General features: G+C 34.8%; 1 long non-coding RNA gene across 11 annotated transcripts in view; it reads left to right on the top strand.

Moving 5' to 3' along the window:
- Positions 1 to 22,815, top strand: part of LOC109455360 (uncharacterized) — a 630,897-nt gene that overhangs the window by 223,965 nt on the left and 384,117 nt on the right. The gene's annotated exons all lie outside the window — the stretch shown is intronic.

Here is a 22,815-nt window from a genome sequence, read left to right as displayed (position 1 = left end):
TTAATCATTTTCTATACTAAACTGCAAGTACTTAAGACTCAATTTCCATCAAGGGAGCCCAGTTGATTTCTAATCATAACACTGTATACTAAAATCTCAATTCTGCCATTTATTAGCTTATGATCTTGGGTGAGCCTTGATTTGCTTATCTGTGATACTAGACACAAGCAATGCACTCTTAACTAGAGTTAACGTTTCTCACTGAATTGGAGTCTTTATATGACTGAGGTTTTAGATAAATTATTACATCAACATATCAACCTTCTTATCTTTGGATTTTCTTCTCTTTTCATGTCCTTGCTTCATTTACCTACTTCAAGGTTTAACTTTGATCAGATGTTTGAATATAGAATTAATAAAAACATGAGATTTACTTTTCTTGTAGAGTAGAAGTTTGGCATGTAATATAGTAGCTCTAAGGACTTCTAAAAACCTCATCCTCCTCCATCTTTTACTTCTTCTCCTTCCTTTCCTCTTCCTTTTCTAAACTCTTACATCTCTAAATAAGGGATTATAGTGCATCAGTCATTTTTACTATGTTTGCTAAATGTTTTATTTACTTTCACATTTTTATGTTTTCCCTGAGCAGTGGGAAAGGAACTCAAATGGAGCTCCTGCTATTGGAGTTTACTCTTTTACTTAATGGGTCTTTCTTTCGAAAACATTTGATTTTGATCATTGGATACATTTCAAAGGAATACCACATAAGGGAAATTGGAAAAGAATAGCTGGATAGGCATGTATTGTATAAATACATCACCTACAGTCCTGATATATTAGGTTGGTGCAAAAGTAATTGTGGTTTTTGCAATCATTTTTAACCTTTTAAACTGCAATTACTTTTGCACCAACCTAATAGCATAATGCTGTGTAATACTTTTACTCCGGATGTATATGCCATTGCTTAGTAATCTAGACATAAATATTTTTGGAGTACTTACAACAGACAAATAAACGATCTTCCTTGACATTCTTTATTTCTAAAATCGTTTCATTATTTTAACCAGATGGTGTTTTGCCTAAGAACACCACTTTCCAATCTCAGATGGCTACTAACATAAACCTCATTATTCCTGAGAAGATGGTTTAAGTTTCTCTCTCCCTGAAGTTTCCTTCTGGTACCCGCAGTGAACATCAGGACTATGCTTTATTTTGAAGATAAGAAATGGATCTCTTTAGTCCATGTTGTGGCTGACTGCAGTGTTCTTACACATTGGGTCAGCTAGACACACTCTATCCATGTGGACACAGAGTTTTAAGACCTCATCTCTGAGTAGCATTCATAATCCCCTGGAAGAAGGAATGGTAATGTTTAAGGATGAAAATAGTGAAATCATGATGAGAGCTGGATTACTTTAATAAATGAAAACAAACAAACAAAAATGTCCGGAAGAGAGATCTTAATGTTTTTGTTTGTTTCTAAGTTTCTGACATTCAGGAAATATTAGTATCACAGCCACTTCCTAGTGATAATGGCCCTCCCAATGAATGTCCCCCCCTGCTTCCAAGAAGGCATAGATTAGCAAGGGTTTTATTATCAATTCAATTTAATTTCATGAGATATAGCAATGATAAAATTAAATAATCAAATTCTCCTTCCACATGCTTGTTCAGGTCATGACCATTTATCAGAATATTACTTCATTTGAGATAAAAAATAATTATAGTTGTCCCACAGTATATTCGGGGTATTGGTTCCAGGACCCCCTGCAGATACTGCGAATGTTCAAGTATATTATATAAAATGGTGTGGTATTTGCATATAATCTACATGCATCCTCCTGTATACTTTAAATCATCTCTAGATAACTTACAATACCTAATACAACATAAATGCTATGTAAATAGTTGTTATACTATATTGTTTATAGAATAATGACAAGAGAAAAAGTCCATGCATATTTAGACTGGATTCAACAATAGTAGGCTTAACTACATAGTACATGTCAGCAACAGTGTAACATTTAATAAATATGTATTTTTTGATCCTTGGTTGGTTAAATCTGCAGAGGCAGAACCTGCAAATATGAAGGGCCAACTGTATAAGGATGTTTAATTAGGAAACAGGTGATATGTTATCATTGTTGGGTCTCTTTATGAATGCAAAATTAAATAGAATGCTGAAATTATAATCTTGGAATAATAACAAAATTCTACTCTTGAGAAAAATATTTGGGATCTGTGTTATCCATATTGGCTGTCTTTATTTTCACACTCATTCCACAATTACTTTTCTGTCCACATTTTTCTTGAATTGACATATATTTAAAGACACTGTATTTTACCTAGAGTTGAATGTTTCTTAGTAGCTAGTTTGCAAAGATTACAACACCATGAACTTAGTTATTTACCTGAAAGCCTGTCTCTGAAAATAGGCATTTTTAAATATAATGGACTACCAGCTTTCAAAAATTTAGTAGTGCATAGTCATTGGGATAGTCACATTACTGGAAAAAGATTCTTGCATGCTATTGAGGTTTTATCCGTTTCTTTCTGACAAGAAATAGCTTGGATTGCCTATGAATGGAATGGGCCAATAACCTAGATAAACATCAGATAATATGTGAGTTCTTAAGACACTTTGCGATATGATAAAATACGTCAAGGTGTGAAGAGAACCTATCTCAGTAACCTTCGAACCGCAAAGTATTAGTTTTGAAAGATTAATCTTAATAGATTTTGAATCAATTTATGCCATTCGCACACACAATGAGACAGTAAAGTGTTTCTCTGTATTCTATTTATATTCCCTGAAGGTTAACTTTCAAAATGTATGTGTACTTTACATTTGGAGAGCTGTCAGATGATTTTTAAGACTAGGAAACGGATTAGATTTTGAGATTGAATTTCCTAACCCGCAGAGAATTTACATTTAAGCAGAAAGTCTCATTTTACATATAGAAGTGAAAGGAATTTCAATTTTTTACTTAACATTTTTGAAAGATAAACACAGAGTTAGCATTAGTTAAACCACAGGTAGAAAAATAATTCTTTAGCGTTTTAAATATATTTCAACCTAGCCTATGTTCTCTAATTACATTGGGTGTACAGTTTAAAATACATGGTTGTAAAGTCATGAAAAATATTCTGGGGCACATATTTTCATGGAAATCCTTGAACTAGTTTGTATGTTTTATGCATGAAAACTTGCAGTGGCAAGCCAAAATGACTTATTGGAAAAGATGCGTTTCCTGTAAGCACCTGAGCATTTCAGTGAGCTATGTTTTTGGTACATCGCTAGCTTAACTAGATGTGAGAGGGTTAGATATTTTGGGAATTAGGGTCATTAGCATAATGTGGGTTGTTCTGAGGCAAGAGGAATGTAGGTGATCTAAGCGTAATCAAGGTCATGAAGCAGCAGCTGATGTTCAAGTCAGCTAACATTCTTTTTGATTTAGGCCACCTTGATAGGAGGATTTTTTCCTAAATGTGTGTAACTCTGCTAAACCCATTACAAGATTATGTAAGGAAAGTGATCATTATACCAGTAAATATGCCTTTGTAGAGTCTATTCTGTGAATGTTTGTCATTTTACAGATGTGCAATTAAGATAGCAAATAAGCCAGTTCAATGATAAAGCAAATTCACTGTCACAGTATGAAGTCAGTCTTCTTTGTTCATAAAATTCCTTTCTAAGCGATGATCTCTAATGATGGTTGATTAGATGTGTAGTCTTTTTAAAGAGAGAAAGAGTGACAAGGTAAGATGGCCACAAAATGATTTCTGAAATTTTCTTAACAGAGCTTTTATAGTTAAGAAGTAAACCTCATTTTTACTCACCCATAATAAATTATGACAATATAAAGTTGGTGACTGCTAAAACTCAGCAAGTTTATAGTGTTTTCCAGCATCTATTTTGGGCTTCTTTATGAAGAGTATGAAACAAAGATCAGTCAATCAAATCAGGATAACATTCATTTATAAGAGTTTTGAGAAGACTAAAGATAGGTTTAAAGAGTAGTTCAATTATAAACCTGATTCAGAGAAATGATGTGGGTTTCTCCATTCATTTTTATTCCTTGTCTTCCAGGTCAGACATGGTTTTATGTGTGACTCAAAGTTGCAATTTGCCATTTAAAGAATGACTAATAGAAAATTAGTACTAATAGAAAAACTTACTAATAGAAAAACAAGAAAGAACAGCAAATCCTAGCTTTGCACTTCTGACATTGTCATGAGAAGAATACAATTTATGCCATTAATTACCTTTAGATAATGACACTGCATGATTCCATTCCGGCTCATATGAAACTTAATGATTAACGTGGATATTCTACTTGAGGAGGAAAGACTACAAATGTCCCCTGAAGCCTCCCTCATGTTTACAAATATTTGCTTTAGAGAAAACTCAGATGTAGGCTGATCTTTAAATATATACACATATATATTTTCCCTGTAAGATCTAATCAGTAATTCCACACAATTTTATTTCTAGGCACATATGAATTCTTTCAACCTTTTATCATACATCCTCTTTCCTAATCATTTCCATTGCTCTAGTCTGGACACATTCCAAAGTTTCCACAACTGTTAGTAGTGGAGGCACATGCACCAACAGTGATCTTTTTATGAGCAAAGCTGAATGGAATCTCACTTGTTTTTCCTTCTTCTGTAACAACTCTGTGGGACTGTCAAGGAGAAAATAAATATTTGTTACTTTTGGTAATGAAAAAAGTATGTGTGACTCAGCAACACATGGGGAGCAGATGTGTTGAGTAAGAGCCCACTCCTGTGCATCAGACCTGTCACTGAGTAAGGCTATAAATAGAGAAAAATGAGGGGATAATAAGCTGTATCCTTGATTCTGCACAACTGCATTGCAATTGGAAATACTAAAGTTCGGGTTTCCAGTATAACAATGATTCTGCTCTGCATCAATGGCTGGTCAACACATATTGAAGTGAACCATGCAGCTAGCTTGAAAACAATTGTCCCTCCACCCAGACCACCACGCATAAAGGTAGTCTGAACAGTGAGGGGCCTATAGATATTGACACGCATAGAAGTTTACGTGGTTGGTACCTTGCTTTAGAAATTGCTAGAGTTGCCTGATTATTTTGACCATTTCGGCCTTTTTCATACTAGTAGGTGAGAGCTGAAATTTTGTCTTCCCTATCCTGGACAAATTGGACTTGCTCTGGCACTTTTCATACAGGCGGGTACTGAGCAACCAGTTGATGGAGTAAATTCTTGCAAAATACATCTTCTACTGGATAGAAATCTGCCCTTCCAAATTGGCCACATATTTTCCCACTGTTCAGTTTTGGAATTGATAAGAAAGCTAGATTTGGATTAATATCTATAATAATTCAAATGTGTACCATTTACTAAAGGGCCACTGCTTGGACAATAACCTTTTTGCAGGTGTTGATTTCTTAGAATTAACACAGTCCGGTTTTGCAATATGACTTTTTTCAAGCTCGTGTTAATACTTTGATACTTACATTGGGAGACTTTTTCCATAACACTTGTGAAATTCAATGGGAAATATCTGCTCCAATATCTTATAATTTGCTGGACAAATGCTCAGTAAATACAAGAACTGACTAAAAAGAAGACAGGGCCATTTGAGAGTTCTCATGACAAAAGCCTGCTCTATTATCTCATCTTGAAGTCTAGGAGCCAGCTTTAGTCATCTTGTATATGAGAAAACACGACTACATTGTCTAGAACATAATACATGCTCAGTGTATATTTGTCAGACTATGTTAATCATTCTCTCACAGCTAACCACTATTAGAATGAAATTTTGAAGCTTTCACCTAAAACCTAATTCAGAAGTTGTCTCTTTCCTAAGCTATCTCTGGTCACTTCTTGAAGAAGTTCTCTTTAGTTGTAATTATAACCTACGAGGGAAAAAATTGAGAAGCTTAAGTATTAAAAAGGATACTGTTCTGTTTATTTAAGCAGATTGCAAATTTTACCTTTATCAATAAGTTAACTTTTTAACCCTAAGGCCTAGATATCACATAGCATATGTTACTTTATTTCAAAGTTGAAAAATAGAGTGATAGTTAAATGAAATAGCCATGGTGACTACATTGTGATGGAACATCACTTTCTGAGTAGCTGAGACATTGCTTTGACGTCTGCACTTGCAATGAAAAATTGCTACAATATTTTTCTATATTGTGCTACTTAGAAAATGCTGATTAACTCTCATATTATTTAAGTAGGAGTCTCATTTACAGAGCAGAATTGATTAGAGTGGCATGGGTATTCTTTCCTTTTGCTGCCCCTTCTCACTTTTTCTTTTCCGCTTGGTTGCAAAGACTGCTTATTCACTGAAAATTACAAACACTTTGACCTCTTGTTTGAGACTGCCTTCCTGATAGACATGGGAAGGACAGGTAATTTGCAGATTGACCTAACTAAACTGCATTGCAAGGAATCTAGCAGCCAATCTTTGTCAACAGTGGACACCTGAGTTATTATCCTAGGAAGAGGCGTTTTTGCTCCTTGGGCCCGTGGATGATAGGCATTTTATAAGCTCTTTATCCAAGTGCTGTAAAGTTAAGATCAGTAAACCTTTGGGTAAATTATAGTCAAGAATAATTTTATTTTCATTTTATTCCAGGGAAATAAAAACAAAACACTCTTTATAAAAGTAAGCTTTCCCTCTTATGTTTTACATTTTTCAACCCTTCTCATATCTTGAGTAAAGTTCCAATCTCTCATCTCATTCCTCTTCTCTCTTATTTTGTTTATCGTAGGCACCAAAGTCTCCCAAATTAGTATCTCTTTTCCATAATTTTATGTACTATTCTACTGGCATTACTTACAAAACCCCTATTTTCTTACTCTATAGAAAAAGAATGGGCCTCTCATTGCATAATACTGTATAATACAAAATAATTACCCACGTACCAATTAATTACATACAGTGTGGGAACCTATTCTACCATAATTATTGCTTATTGCCATCAAATGCCTGGTCTAAATCATAAGTTTCACATGTAATTATAATGGTTGTTTTCTTTTTGTCTTAAGAATAGATATCCTTGTTTCCTCCCTGCTTCATTCTTAACTCAGTTTTATTTTAAGGGTTGATCTATTACTAAACTTTCCTGGCATATACACATTTGATCTCTTATACCTTAATATTCTGTGGTATATAATGTGTGTCATCACCAGTTCCCCATTTGTCATCCATCTTGTCCCAAACCAAGTCTTTCCCATGTTAAAAATTCTGTAACTGCCATCATCTTGGAAATGTCATGACATTCATGGATCAATAAAATCCTTTCCCAGAGAGGATGAGAAATATATAAAAAGAGCTTACTAAATTCAAACGGTTTCTTTTAAAGGTTCGATGGATAAGTAAGAGATTTATATGAGAGTGATTTCGGGGAGGGAGGGGTCAGGTGAAACTGACAAGGTAGGTTACAGTAGTATAGGAATGTGGAAGAGAGGGGGTTCAATTTGAGATACCAAAAAGATTCCTTCATCATAGAATTATTTTCTTTAGAGGAATGCAAGTAAAAGGAGGAAAAACTAGGACTGGGAAATGCAGAGGCTTCTCAGTGGCCATCACATCTCTGCAGTTTACTAGGCCATACCAAGAATAATGAGGTGCTTTGTATGCGCTGTGGGTGAGAGAGAAAATCAGCTCACCAAATGCCTTTTTGGGGGGTGGTGACTTACAGTCAGGGGGCAGTTTTGTGAATTTGAGGGAACATAAGGATGCTGGAAGGCATTATGCGTCCAGGGAGTCCAACAGAAAGCAAAACAGGATTTTAATGTCCATGCCCTCAATGTCCCTCTAGAGCAAATAAGGAAAAGGAAGAATTGAATGATGAAAGCTGTGACATCAGGAGGGTGAGCAAAGTATTTTACAGTTATAGTTAGAAAATCATTAAAGTCTGATGTTTAATAGGCAGCTGAAATGAAGAAGGTAAGCAGAATGTCAAGGTCCTTTTAAAGAGCTTAAAGATTACAAAACAAATCAAAGGTTCTGGCAGCTTCTCAGACACTAGCAGGCTGGAGAATTCATAGAGCAACAAGGTACATGGAGTGTCTCTCTTTTCCTTTGCTTGAAGAAATGCAGATTTGAGCAAAAAGGGTACAGTAGGTAGAGCAACGACGCTGCCTGTGCATGATAAGACCTTTAAACTTTACCCATATTCTGAAGTCAAATTTAGATATTTTGGTTTAATACTTTCTATGGGTTTCAATAGGAACAATTCAGATAGGTGTGCTTTTTCACAGAGATAAATACTCAAGGTCAAGCAAAACATGAGACAGTTGCAAAATTCAATACGTTTTTCTCCAAGAAGCAAAATTAATGTTCCATAATTATAAAATTAATTTCTTATAATTATGTCCTAAAGATTACAAAACACATGTTCTCCTACTGATAAATTATTGATTAATGATATATTATAAATTAACTTCTAGATGATAGAAGAAGTTAAAAAATTAGTAATTGGATTAAGATCAACACACTTTTTATGATATAGCATATATATAGGTAGCAATTTTGCTTTTCTGTCTGTCATTATGTAAGTGGAAGTATTTTTAATTTCAGAAGAATCTAAAATTTTTAAGTTTTTGAAATTGTAAGAGCAATTTGCTATCTCTTCATTAAAAATAAAACTGTAAGGAATTTTGTTAGCAGTCTCACTTATATTTGAATCAATAATATACATTAAAAATGAAAATATGCTTATGATGTTATATAATGCAGAAGTGTTTTGATAGATACTGTGTTATATTTCACTTCTTAACTTGATTAGGCTGGGAACTACATTTCCAGAATTCCCTTCTGCATATGGGTCTGGTTCAGAGTTGGTAAAAATAGGAACCTGTGCAAAATTGGGAAGGTAAATGTGAAACAGCAGCCATTGCTCTCTGAAGGTCATTTTGTGGTCAGATGCCATTACTGACAAGTACAAATATGTCTGGTAGGTTGTAGTTTGTCTTTTCTTTCCCCGGCTAGTGTCCACCTCTTCTCAACTACTGTCCTGTTGACCAAGAATGGGCCAAGGTCTACTACTAAATGTATAGCTGTGGACCCACTGAGGTGGTAGCTATACAAAATTCATAATTTCCCATAGATCCCCCCATGAGCTCCCCTTTGGTGAGCCCACTCTTTTAAAGTTAGAAGTGCTTGACTTAGTAGGGTGGTAGATTGCTAACTCTTTCTCTGTTCCTCCATCTTTCATATCCAGTCTTTACTTCCCCAGGTCCTCCAACAATTGAACATGATATAGTTACCATAATATAATTAAACTCATTGGTAACTCTACTTCACTGATTGATAAAGGAATTTATAGTATTGTTCCTAGATGGAAGTAACAATGTAGATTGCATTATTGATCCCAATTATTTACCCCTTCTTTTATCCAAATCCTTTTTCATGTGATACTGTGATTATTCACACTAGAGACAGCATTTCCACTACTTCATATTGAGATTGGCCAGTTGTTTTGTCAAATGAAATGAAAGCGTACAGTTCCAACCTTAGGCCTTAAGAGGCCATGTGTTTATGTTTACCCCCATTACCATTGTCATGAATAAAAGATATTCTGGAAATATTCTCTGGTCTGAAGATTTATTTCAGGTGCTCTGCACACCCACAGCCTGAAGCAGAGCAACAGCTGACTCATAAATCTCTGAGAATGATAGTAAATGCAACTGAGTTTTCATGGTTGTTTGTTGTGCAACAATAGCTAAGTGATACCTTAATGAGGAATACAGGTACTAAATTCATGAATTACTCTTTACAGATTTAATACATTGATTATGTGGCAGATTGTGTTTTTCAAAAAGGACCATAGCAGTATTTCTCATACTCTAGGCTTTCTGAATCTTGCCATGTCCCTGCCAAGGTTTGGAATCTATTTTGCCTTCCTTGAAAATGGGTGTTTATCAATATAAATACTCTGGGGCTGAAGGGATGCTTTGTGATGTCCACACACACAGTGGTAAAACTTCTACCTAGTGTTTCTCTCTCTATCCCTCTTTTGCTCTCTCTCCCTCCCTTGACTGTCTCTCCCTCCCTCCACCAACCCTCTTCCTTTCCCCCTTGCTCCCCTCCACTTACATTTACCTTTGCAATTCAACCACCACATACTAAGAAAATCCCAACCACATGTAGGTATTCTGATCAGTAGCACCAGCTGAAGTCTCAGCCAAAAGCATTAATTTTGAAAGGTGTGCGTACATGAGCCTTCATATGATTTTATCTCTCAGCTTTCAAGGATTCCAACTGAAGCCACAGACATGCACAGAGAGAGGCCATCCCTGTGATATTTCTTTGATTTCCTGGCCTACAGAATTCATGAGCGTAATAATTAGGCCACAAGGTTTTGGGACAGTCTGTGAAAGAGCCATAACTGAAAACTTACTCTGGGTAGTGAACACACAATGTGATATATAGATGATGTGTTACAGAATTGTACACTTGAAACCTATGTAATTTTACTAACCATTGTCACCCCAATAAATTTTAATTAAGAAAAAGAAACTGTTTGTAGACATTATCAGTGTCAATAATGAATATAAATTTGAAGATGTAACTGCTCATGGCATGGCTTTGATGGGAAAAATTAGGCATATTTTTTGACTTGTAATAAAGCAAGTACCACTATTTAACTTAGGTTTTCATAACATTTTCCTACTAATTACACAAAAATGTATTATAATATTCATAGCATAAAAACACAAACATTATTATTCAAAATCTTTCATGAAATTCATGACATATTTTGAAATAAATATGGGGTTGAACTTTTTTTGATACTGAACAACCAATAGAAATTCCAGTAATTGCATCATAATTCTCAGACTTTCATGAGATATTAGATAGAAACTTATATGTGATTTACAACTGTAAGAAATATTAATTTTTCTATATAACATCTGTCCTTTTTTGTTCTTTAACATTAGCATAGGACACTAAATCTCATATTGATTCCTTATACTTTTTGTTTAAATCCTTTATTCTTTCATTTATTTTAAAATTCATTTTTGATATGTCTCTTTTGCTTTTTGTCTTTTATTTGTAATTTTTTTTTATCTTTTCAATTACAGTTGACATTCGATATTATTTTGTATTAGTTTCAAGTGTGCAGCACAGTGGTTAGACTTGTATATTATTTAAGAAGTGATCCCCTGACAAGTCTAGTATCCACCTGGCACCATACATAATTATTATAATAATATTGACTATATTCCCTATGCTATACTTACAATCCCATGATTATTTTGTAACTACCAATTTGTACTTCTTAATCCCTTCACCATTTTTACCTAGCCCTCCAACCCTCCCAACCATCTGGCATCTATCAGTGTGTTCTCTATCTATGAGTGTTTTTGTATTGTTTCTTCGTTCATTTTGTTCCTTACATTCCACATATAAGTGAAATCATATTGTATTTGTCTTTCTCTGACTTATTTCATTTAGCATAATGCCCTCTAAATCCATCCATGTTGTCACAAATGATAAGATTTCAATTTTTTTAATGGCTGAATACTATTCCATTGTATGTATGGACCAATTTTTTATCCAATTGCCTGTTGATGGGTACTTTGGTTGCATCCATATCTTTGCCTGTGTAAATAATGTTTCAATGAGCATAGGGGCACATACGTATATCTTTTTGAATTAGTGTTTAGGATTTTTTTAGATAAATACCCAGAATGGGTGGAATTATTGGTCATAAAGTAGTTCTATTTTTAATATTTGAGGAACCTCCATACTGTTTTCCATAGTGGCTGCACCAATTTGCAATCCCACTAATAATGCACCAGGGTTCTCTGCTCCATATCCTTGTCAACACTTGTTTGTGTATTTATTGCTGGTAATCATCCTGACCAGTGATAGGTGATATCTCATTGTGGTTTTCCCTTGCATTTTTCTGATGATTAGTGATGTTGAACATCATTTCATATGTCTATTGGCTATCTGTATGTCCTCTTTGGAGAAATGTCTATTCAGGTCCTCTGCCTATTTTTTAATTAGGTTGTTCGGGGTTTTGTTGTTGTTGTTCGTTTGTTTTTGATGTTAGCATGGTTGAGTTCTTTATAAATTTTAGATATTAAGGATATTAACATCTTATCGGCTATATCGATGGTGAATATCTTCTCCCAGTTGGTAGGTAGTCTGTTTGTTTTACTGATGATTTCCTTTGCTGTACAAAAACTTTTTAGTTTGATATTGTCCCATTAAAAAAAAAAATAGTTTCCCTTGCCTGAGGACATATATCAGAAAAATTATTACTAAGAGGAGTGTCAGAGAGTGAACTACCTATGTTTTCTTCTAGGAGTTTTATCATTTCAGGTATTGCATTTAAGTCTTTAATCCATTTTGAGTTTATTCTTATATTTGGAATAAGAAGGTGGTCTGGTTTGATTTTTTTGCATGCATCTGTCCAGTTTTCCCAACACCATTTATTGAATAGACTTTCTTTACCCCATTGTATATTCTTGCCTCCTTTGTCATAGATTAATTGACCATATAGGCGTGGGTTTATTTCTGTGCTCTCTATTCTGTTGCACTGAAATATGTGTATGTTTTTATAACAGTACCATGCTGTTTTGATTACTATAGGGCCTTGTAGTATAGTTTGATATCAGGTAACATGATACCTCCAACTTTGTTCTTCTTTCTCAAGATTGCTGTGGCTATTTGGGGTTTTGTGGTTCCATATAAATTTAAGATTATTTATTCTAGTTAAGTTAAAAATGCCATTGGTATTTTGATAGTAATTGCATTGAATATGTAGATTGCTTTGGGTAGTATGGACATTATAATCACGTTAATTCTTCCTATCCATGAGCATGGTATATGCTTCCGCTTATTTCTATTTTCTTCAGTTTCATTCTTCAGTGTCTTATAATTTTCCCAGTATAGATCTTTTACCTCCTTGGTTAAATTTATTCCTAGGTATTTTATTTTATTTATTTTATTTTATTGATGCAATTGTAAAGGGGATTGTTTCTTTAATTTTTCTTTCTGATAGTTTGTTATTGGGGGATAAAAATGCAATCAATTTCTTAATTTTGTATCCTGCTACTGTACTGAATTTATCAGTTCTAATAGTTTTTTGATGGAATCATTAGGGTTCTCTCTATATAGTATCATATTATGTGCAAATAATAACAGTTTTACTTCTTTCTTTCAAATTTGGATGCTTTTATTTCTTTTTCTGATCTGATTGCTGTGGCTAGAACTTCCAGTACTATGTTGAATAAAAGTGGTGAAAATTGGAATCCTTGTCATTTTCCTGATAATAAGGAGAACAATTTTAGTTTTTCCCTGTTGAGCATGATGTTAGCTGTGGGTCTGTCTTATATGACCAATATTATGTTGAGGTGCGTTTCCCCTATTCCCACTTTATTGAGAATTTTTCTCATAAAAGCATGCTGGATTTTATCTAATGTTTTTTTCTGCATCTATTGATATATGATTATTGAATATATGATTTTTATTCTTCATTTTTTATGTGGTGTATCACATTAATTGATTTGCAGATATTAAACCAAAATTGCATTCCAGGAATAAATCCGATTGATCATGGTGTATGATCTTTTTAATGTATTGCAGAATTTGATTTGCTAATTGTTCATCAGGGATCTCAGCCTATAATTTTATTTTTTTTGTAGTGTCTTTGTCTGGTTTTGGACTCATAAAATGAGCTTGGGAGCCTTCCCTCCTCTTGAAATTTTTGGAATGTTTTGAGAAGCTTAGCTATTAATTCTTCTTTGAATGTTTGGTAACATTTGTCTGTGAAACCATCTGGTCCAGTTTTGTTTGTTCAGAACTTGTTTCTTACTAATTCAATTTTGTTAGCAGTAATAGGTTTGTTCAGATCTTCTGCTTCTTCTTGATACAGTCTTCGAAAATTACATGTTTCTAGGAATTTATTCATTTCTTACAGATTGTACAATTTGGTAACATATATGTATATATATATATATATATATATATATATATATATATATATACACACATACACACACATATTATATGTATTATATGTATGTAATATATAATGTGATGCATTATATATTACATACATATAATATGTATATATTATATACATATTGTGTATATAATATGTATATATACATAGAGATAGATAGATATAAATATAGATATAGATATAGATTTATAGATATATTATAATCCTTTGTATTTCTGTAGTGTCAGCTGCCACTTCTCTTTCATTTCTGATTTTATATATTTGGGTCCTGTCTCTTTTTTCCTTTATGAGTTCAGTTAAAGGTTCATCAATTTTGTTTATCATTTCAAAGAACCACTTCTTGGTTCCATTGGTATTTTATATTGTATTTTTAGACTTTATTTCACTTACTTCTGTTCTGATCTTTATTATTGTTTCCCTTCTACTCACTTTGGGCTATGTTAACTGTTCTTTTTTCAGTTCCTTTAGATGGAAGGTTAGATTGTTTATTTGACGTTTTTATTACCTTGAGGTAGGCCTCTATTGCTATGAATTTCCCTCAGAGGGCTGCTTTCACCATGTCCCATAGATTTTGGGGTCATTTTGTTTTCATTTCCGTTTGTCTCAAAATGTCTTTTGATTTCTTCCTTGATCTATTGTTAAACCATTCATTGTTTATTAACATATTATTTAGCCTTCACGTGTTTATGTTTTTTTTCCATTTTTTCTTGTAATTGATACCGAGTTTTATACCACTGTGGTCAGAGAAGATGCTTGATATGATTTCAGTCTTCTTAAATTTATTGAGACTTGTTTTGTGGCCAGCATGTAGTCTTTCTTGGAAAATGTCCCATGTGTACTCGAAAGGAATGTATATTTTGCTGCTTTGTGTTGAAATGCTCTAAAAATATCAATTAAATCCATCTGGTCTAGTGTATAATTTAAGGCTGTTGTTTCATTGTTGATTTTCTATCTGGAAGATTTGGCCATTGTAGTGAATGAGCTGTTGATGCCCCCAGTATAATTGCATTACTCTTTCTCTCTCCCTTTATGTTGGTCAGTATTTGATTTATATATGTATTTAGGTGCTCCTATGTTTGGTGCATAAATATTTATAAGCTTATGTGTGCTTGTTGTATTGATCCTTTTATCATTATGCAATTTTCCTCTTTGTCTCTCATTATAGCCTTTGTTTTACAGTCTATTTTGTCTGATACAGGTATTGCTACCCCAGTTTCCTTTTTGTTTTTATTTTCATTAATTATTATTATTATTATTATTATTATCCCTTACTTGCAGTCTGTGTGTATCTTTCAGTCTATTGTGGGTCTCTTATAGACAGCATGTGTATGGGTCTTGTTTTCTAACCCATTCAGCTACCTTGTGTCTTTAGATTTCAGCATTCAATCCATTTATATTTAAAGGATTATTGATAGATACATACTTATAGCCATTTTTATATTCATATTTATGTTCTTCTCCCCCTTCTTTTTCTTAAAAAAATCACTTTAACATTTCTTGTAATACTGATTTGGTAGTGATGAACTCCATTACATTTTTGTTGTCTGAGAAGCTCTTTGTTCTTTGGTTCTAAATGATGTTCTTGTTGGGTAGAGTAGTTTTGGTTGTAGGTCATTACTTTTCATCACTTTGAATATTTCAAGCCAGTCCCCTTTGGCCTGCAAAATTTCTGTTGAGAAATAGCTGACTGTCTTATGGGAGCTTTCTTATAAGTAAGTAGTTGTGTTTCCCTTGCTATGTTAAGGGTTTTCTCTTTGTCTTTAACCTTTGGCATTTTAATTATAATATGTCTTAGTGTGGGCCTCTTTGGGTTCATCTCATTTGGGACTCTCTACACTGCATGGGCTTGTATGTCTATTTCATTCACCAAGTTAGGGAAATTTTTAGTTATTATTTCTTCAAATAGGTTCTCCATCCCTTGCTCTCTTTTTTCTCTTTCTGGTGCCCTTGTTATGCAAATGTTGATGTGCTTGATGTTATCCTAAAAGTCCCTTAAAATTTCCTAATGTAATTTTTTTTTTCCTTTTGCTGTTTTGATTGGGTGTTTTTTGCTACCTCTTCTTCCAAATCACTGATTTCATCCTCTGCTTCACCTAATCAACTGTTGATTTTTTCTAATGTATTCTTCATTCAGTTATGTATTCTTTATTTCTGATTGTTCTTTTTTATGTTTCCCATGTCCAATTTTATGCTTCCAATCTCTTTGTTGAAGTTCTCCCTGAGATCATTGAGCATACTTATAATTAGTGTTTTTGAACTCTACATGTGGTAGATTGCCTGTCTCCGTTTTGCTTAGTTTTGGTTTTTTTTTTCCTCTGGAGCTTTGTTCTGTGCTTTCATTTGGGACATGTTTCTTTGTCTACCCATTTTGGCTTCCTCCTCTTTTTTTTTTTTGTTTTTTTCTTTTTTTTGTTTCTAGGTATTAGGTAGAGTTGTCATGTCTCCTTGTCTTAGTAGAGTGTTCTTATATAGTAGGTGTCCTGTGTGGCCCAATGGTGCAATCTCCTTGGTCATCTGAACTGGGTGCCCCAAGTGTGTCCCATGTGTGCGTTGTGTATGCCCTCCTTTTGTACTGAACCTTGGTTGCTTTTTGCATGTCAGTGGGAGGGATTGACTTTTAGGCTGATTAGCTGTGAGGATTCACTGTTACTACAGTGGAGTAGCAATTGATCAAGGGCTGTCCTTATGGATCAGAATTCATTTTATCTAGGCCCTGGTGCATGCCCAGTTGCCTTTTGTGTGCGTTGTTTATGGAGGTGATTGGGTGGTGCTCTGGTTTGGTCTGAAGCTGGCCACTGAGGGTATTGGTTCTGGGGCCTTTTGGGATGGACTCTGGTGTTGGCCAAGTTCAGTCATTGCCTATGGCCTGCCTTAAGCCACTTGGTATGAGCTGCAGAGTGTTCTTCAGATGGTTCCTACTTGTGCTAGGCTTCGATGTGCTCATGAAAACTAAGTTGTGAACCAAGGCTGGCTGCCACTAATACCAGGCTTGGGGCTGCTTAGCAAGAGGTATGTGGCACCATGAGACCAAATGCGGCTTGTTTGGGGTTTGTGGGCCTTTGAGAGATTTTAGGGAAGATGATGTCATGATCCAATTCAGGCCATTTGTATGGAAAACACCCTGTAAGCAGCTTGGGTGGACCTGCAAGTTCTGTAAGGCAGGGTCTCAGGGAATCACCATGGCAGGGGAATGGTGTTTGCCAGGTTGATGACATCTCAGATATGGCAGTCACATGCATTTGCTTGCTGGGTTGGGGGTAGGCTCAACAAAGGATGAATGGCTTCTGCCAGCACTTCTGTCTGGGAGGAACATGCCTCTATATCTTTCAACTCCAGTGGTCATACAATTCAGTTACTCACCATATATTCCTGGCACCTTTTGAACTGTTACCCCAGTGCTGGAGCTCAGAGCGAATGAGTCCAGCAGTGAGTAAGTTTGTGCATGGGCATTTAAGAGGAATGCCTGAGACTCTAGCAGCCCTCCATCTTATTCAGTTACAAGTTTTCACAGCCAGAAGTTGTGGAGACTTCTCTTCCCAGCACTGGAACCCTGGATTGGGGAGCCTATTGTGGACTGAGAGCTCTTGCTCCTCTGGGGCAACTTCCACAGCCAAGACTTCCCTCCTGATTTTCAGCCATCACACATGGATGTTGGGACCAGCCCATTCTGCATCACTGCCCCTTGTACCAGCCTCAATGTGGTTTCTTCTGTATATCCTTAGTTATACACCTTCTGCTCAGCTAGACTTCAGGAAGTTCTCAATAATGGTTGTTCTGTAGTTTAGTTATAATTTTGTTGTAGTCCTGTAACTTTTGGATTTATTAGAGTTGTAAAGTCTTTGATACACTCTACCACCACAAGGACTAAAATTCTAATCTTACTGATGTAGGTCAGTAGCATATGTTCTATATAAATGAGAGCCAATTCTTGTCAACAAAGATGTTCTAGTTTAAGTATTGTTAGGTCTTGCTGTGTGTTATAAAACCTATACAGACTTTATCACATTGAAATGTGTGGCTTTTGCATAGTTCAAGGAAGGCACATATGACAAAGATAAGCAAAAAGAAAGCGAACAAAATTTAAGGATGATGACAGTGTGCAACTCAGAGCTGTCTACCCTTTGAGACAAATGGTAATGTGTTAAAGGACAGACCTACCAGTGCATAGATAGACTTTTCAGTATTTTGATGACTACTTCCTAAATTCTTCACTTCATTATTAAAAAAAAAAAAATAGTAGTAAGCTCCAGTTTACCGAAATAGGTACTCAGATTTTAGTTTGACACCAATTAACTTTGAAGCAATGCTAACCTGTACACAATCCGTCCATGCAGAATAATATCTAAACATCTCCTTCTAAACATCTAGGTAGATTGCAGTTAGATATTATAAACTTTGTGAGCAAGACTGTCTGTAAGAGGATCTTGGTGTACAGCAATTAACAATCACATGGTACTTTGTTTGAAATGGTTGGAGAAATTAAAATATGGCATTATAAATGGAAACTGGAAAATGAAGTATTATCTGTATGCTAATAAAATGCCTATGGTTTTTCAGACTTGACTAAAGCAAATATTGATTATATTATTTTCAATAATGTTTTTGAAACTGAAGATTGATACATAATATGCGTATATACACATACATGCAATAGAAACAGATTTGATGTTCAGTTCCACACTAATGGAGTAATAATAAAGAAACTGTTAAACTTCAGATAGTTCAATTTCATTTATTAATAGGATGTGCTTTTTGCAGTCACTACACATGTTAATGATACTTTAGCAATCATATTCCATGAACCCAAATACGTCAATTGATCATGTCATTTTCCTACTGGAAAGCCTTCAATAATCCCATTTCAACTTTCTAGTAAATTAATTTCCAAGTTTGTAGCACATCATTTAAGACTCCTGTGGGCCAGCCTAACCTAAATTTTAAGTAAGATCTCTCTTTTTCCTCTTGATGTTCTTTTCACTGCAATAGGCAAACAAATTATTCAAATCAAAATTGCCCTCCAATCTCCTATACTCTTCTAACATTTCCCCTAACATTTGCCTGTGTTATTCACTGCACTGAAGATGCCCTTTCCTCTAATCACCACTTAGACTTTTGCTATGTCTCAGTCTATCCTATTTCAACCTATTGCACATATTACTGCCAGATTAGACTGACACCATACTGTTCAATCACGTCACTGTCTTATTAAATATATGAAAAATGGCCTTCTCAACATTATAAAAAAACCTTTTATTTCCTTTTTATTAGAGTCCACATATAAGTGAGATCATGTGGCATTTATCTTTAATCTTTTAAAATCAATCTAATGATATCTAGTCTATTCTGTCTAATCTATAATATGAAGTTGTTCTGCTCTGTGATTAGATGTTTTTTCTAGCTCAGAAATCAACACAATCTAAGTATAGTACCTGAAAAGTGATACTTAGTATAGAGTTAGATCTGAATTTATAGCTCTTTATTAGTTGTCTTGAATAGTTAAGTGTGATTCTAATATTCTTTTTGTTAGAAAAATCCCTGGGAAAACAGAAACTGTTGTCTATATTAGTACTTTCCCCGTAAGGTATTTAATATAACAAAATACTTATCAAAAATGAATTTTAGGGTTCCGGTCAAGATGGCAAAGTAGATAAACACTGTACTCACCTCTTCCTATGATCACATCAAAATTACAACTAAATTATAGAAAAATCAACCTGGAGAACCATCTGAATACCAGCTGAGCAGACATCCTATAAATAAGGATATAAAAAAGAAACCACCTCAAGACTGGTAGGAGGGGTAGATACTTGAAATGAGCTGGCCTCATACCTATGTATGACAGTTGAGAATCAGGAGTTATATCTCAGCTGCTGAGGCCCTTCTCCCTGACAAGTGAAGGGTTTCAACCCCACAGGAGGCTCACCAGCCCAGAGTACCAGTGTCAGGAAGAGGAGCCCCAAAACATCTGGTTGTGAAATTCAGTGGGGATTCAGTCCATCTGAGTAAGACAGAAGGCTGCTGGAAAACCAAGTCATCCTCTTAAAGAGCCTGTGCATAGACACACTAGCTTGCAGGCATTCACCCTGGGCTCTGGCAGAAGCTAGTGGCTTGAGGGATACCAGACACATAAAGGGAGAAACTGAGTTGTATAGCCTCAGGAAGAGGGCTGGAGGGACAGCTGCCATTGTCTCTGTGTTGAGCCCTCCACCCACACAACTAGCAAGCAGGTGCCATCTTTCCTGTGTTGATGCCCTCCAACGCAACCATATCTGAACCTGCATTAGCCTGGTGAATGCCACTCACCCCACCTTGATGACTTCCTAAAACCCTGCCCTACCAAACTAGCATAGCACCAGAGGCGCTTCAGTAGCAAGCAGCCAGCTTTGAACTAGGCACTGCTGGAGGCTCTTTCATCTGCAGGCAACCTGCTTTGACCTGAATACCACACAAGGCTCTTTCAGCAGCTGAGCCTTATGGGATTGGCATGGAATATTCAAGGTCATGAAAAGCAAGAACCTACAACCAAGGTTACTCTACCCAGCAAAGCTATCATTTAGCATCAAAGGATAGATAAAGACCTTCCCATCAAGAAAAAGCTAAAGGAGTTAATATTATAAGAAATATTAGAGGTACTTCTTTGATAAGAAGAAAAAAGAATTAAAAAATATGAATAATAAAATGACAATAGCTATATATATATATATATATATATATATATATATATATATCTCAACAATTACTTTAAATGTAAATGTATTAAATGCTTCAGTCAAAAGACATAGGGTGATTAAGTAGATAAGACAAGAAGAAGCTTACATATGCTGCCTACAAAGGACCCACTTCAGATCAAAAGATACACACAGACTTAAAGTTAAAGCAAAAAAAAAAATAGTGAAAATAGAAATGGCCAAAAATCTGGGGTAGTAATACTTATACCAGATCAAATAGACTTTAAAACAAAGGCTATAAGAAAGAGACAAAGAGGAACTCAGTAATCACACTTCTGGTTATTTATCTGAAGAAACCCAAAACACTACTTCAAAGGGACATGTACAGCCATTGTTCATTGCAGCATTATTTACCATAGCCAAGGTATGGAGGCAGCCTGGGTGTCTGTCAAGGGATGAATGGATGAAGAAGTGGTGGTATAGATTTACAATGAAATATTACTCAGCCATGAAAAGACTGAAATCTTGCCATCTGCAACAACGTGTATGGACCTAGAGGGTATTGTGCTGAGTGGAGTAACTCAGACAGAGAAAGACAAGCACCATATAATTTCACTTATATGTGGAATCTAAAAAACAAAATAAATAAAACAGAAATAAACTCATATATACAAAGAACATTCTGATGGTTGCCATATGGGAGGAGGTTAGGGGGATGGGTGGGAAAGGGAAAGGGATCAAGATGGGCAAATTGGTAGTTACAAAATAGTCATGGGGATATAAAGTATGGAATAAGGAATATAGTCAATAATATTGTAATAAGTATGTATGGTGTCAGATGTGTAGTAGATTTATCAGGGCAATTATTTTATAAGTTATATAAATGTCTAACTGCTATATTGTGCACCTGAAGCATAATATCGTATGTTAACTATAATTTAAAAATAAAAATATTTATTAAAATTAAATTTAAAAAAGATTATAAAATTATTGGTAATTTTGGGGAGGCACTTAGTACATTTTTTGTATATCCTAACACATGTTTTAAGGATACAAAATTGTATGTTTTGTTGAACTATGCTAGGATGAGATGAATTAAAATGTGCCTAGGTTAGTAACTATACAAACTTTTAAGTTAAAAGGTTTTCTGTTTTGTTTTGTTTTGTTTTGTGAACTACCAGAGCTATGAAATCCTCTCTTTAATAATGGAATTGAACTTCTTTTCTGTGGAGTTGGAGAGTTGGGAAAAAGATTTGTAAGTGACGGTGTTATATACCCCTCCACCCCCAACTACTCATAGGTTACTTAAATGCCGCTCACCTGAAAAGATTTGGCTCAAATAACAAAATGCTAGTTCTTCCATGAAGTCTTCTCCAAAAGAAGTAATCTATTTTTTCTTTGAATTCTCAGAGGGATATTCTGCATCATTTCTACACCTTTTTTACTAGTATGTATTTTTTCATTTCCTTCAGTACCGTGTTTCCCCAAAAATAAGACTGAGACAGACCATCAGCTCTAATGCATCTTTTGAAGCAAAAATTAATATAAGACCTGGTATTATATTTATTATATTATATTATATTATATTATATTATATTATATTATATTATATTATATTATATTTATTATAAGACCTGGTCTTATATTATATTAAAATAAGACCAGGTCTTATATTAATTTTTGCTCCAAAAGATGCATTAGATCTGATGGTCTGGCTAGGTCTTATTTTCAGGGAAACACGGTACTAGACTTTGCATAAAGCAGGAACTTATTACACAGTATTTAATTATTGTTGCATTAGTCAAGACATTGGTAGTACGTATAAGTAATACGGAGTCTGACAATTATGTTCGCAAACTTGACACCCTGTGCTTATGCTGACAGAACTGTACAAACAGCTCAGTAAGCCTTCATAACCTTGTATATCAGTATCTCACAGCTGTGTTCATGTCGACGTGTGGCAGTGTCTTGTTGAGTGGCCTTCATTATTGTTGTTGCATGTTTTTGTGTGCCATCGCGAAAATGTGTGAGCTTGAATTAGAGCAATGTACAAACATTGAATTTCTTGTTAAACTTGCCATGAGTGGAAGTGAAATCAGGGATATGTTAGTCCAAGTTTATGGGATAATACCATAAAGAAAATGGCATTGTACATATGGATTACACATTTTTCTGAGGGGAGAGAACACATCACTGATGAAGAGAGGTCAGGGTAGCTA

This window comes from Rhinolophus sinicus, chromosome 3 (genome assembly GCF_057876585.1).
Source record: "Rhinolophus sinicus isolate RSI-liver-muscle chromosome 3, RSI-T2T, whole genome shotgun sequence".
In the NCBI taxonomy this organism is placed as follows: Eukaryota; Metazoa; Chordata; class Mammalia; order Chiroptera; family Rhinolophidae; genus Rhinolophus; species Rhinolophus sinicus.
The sequence above is the reverse complement of the archived record's forward strand: the minus strand, read 5'-3'. Positions and strand labels throughout refer to the sequence as shown.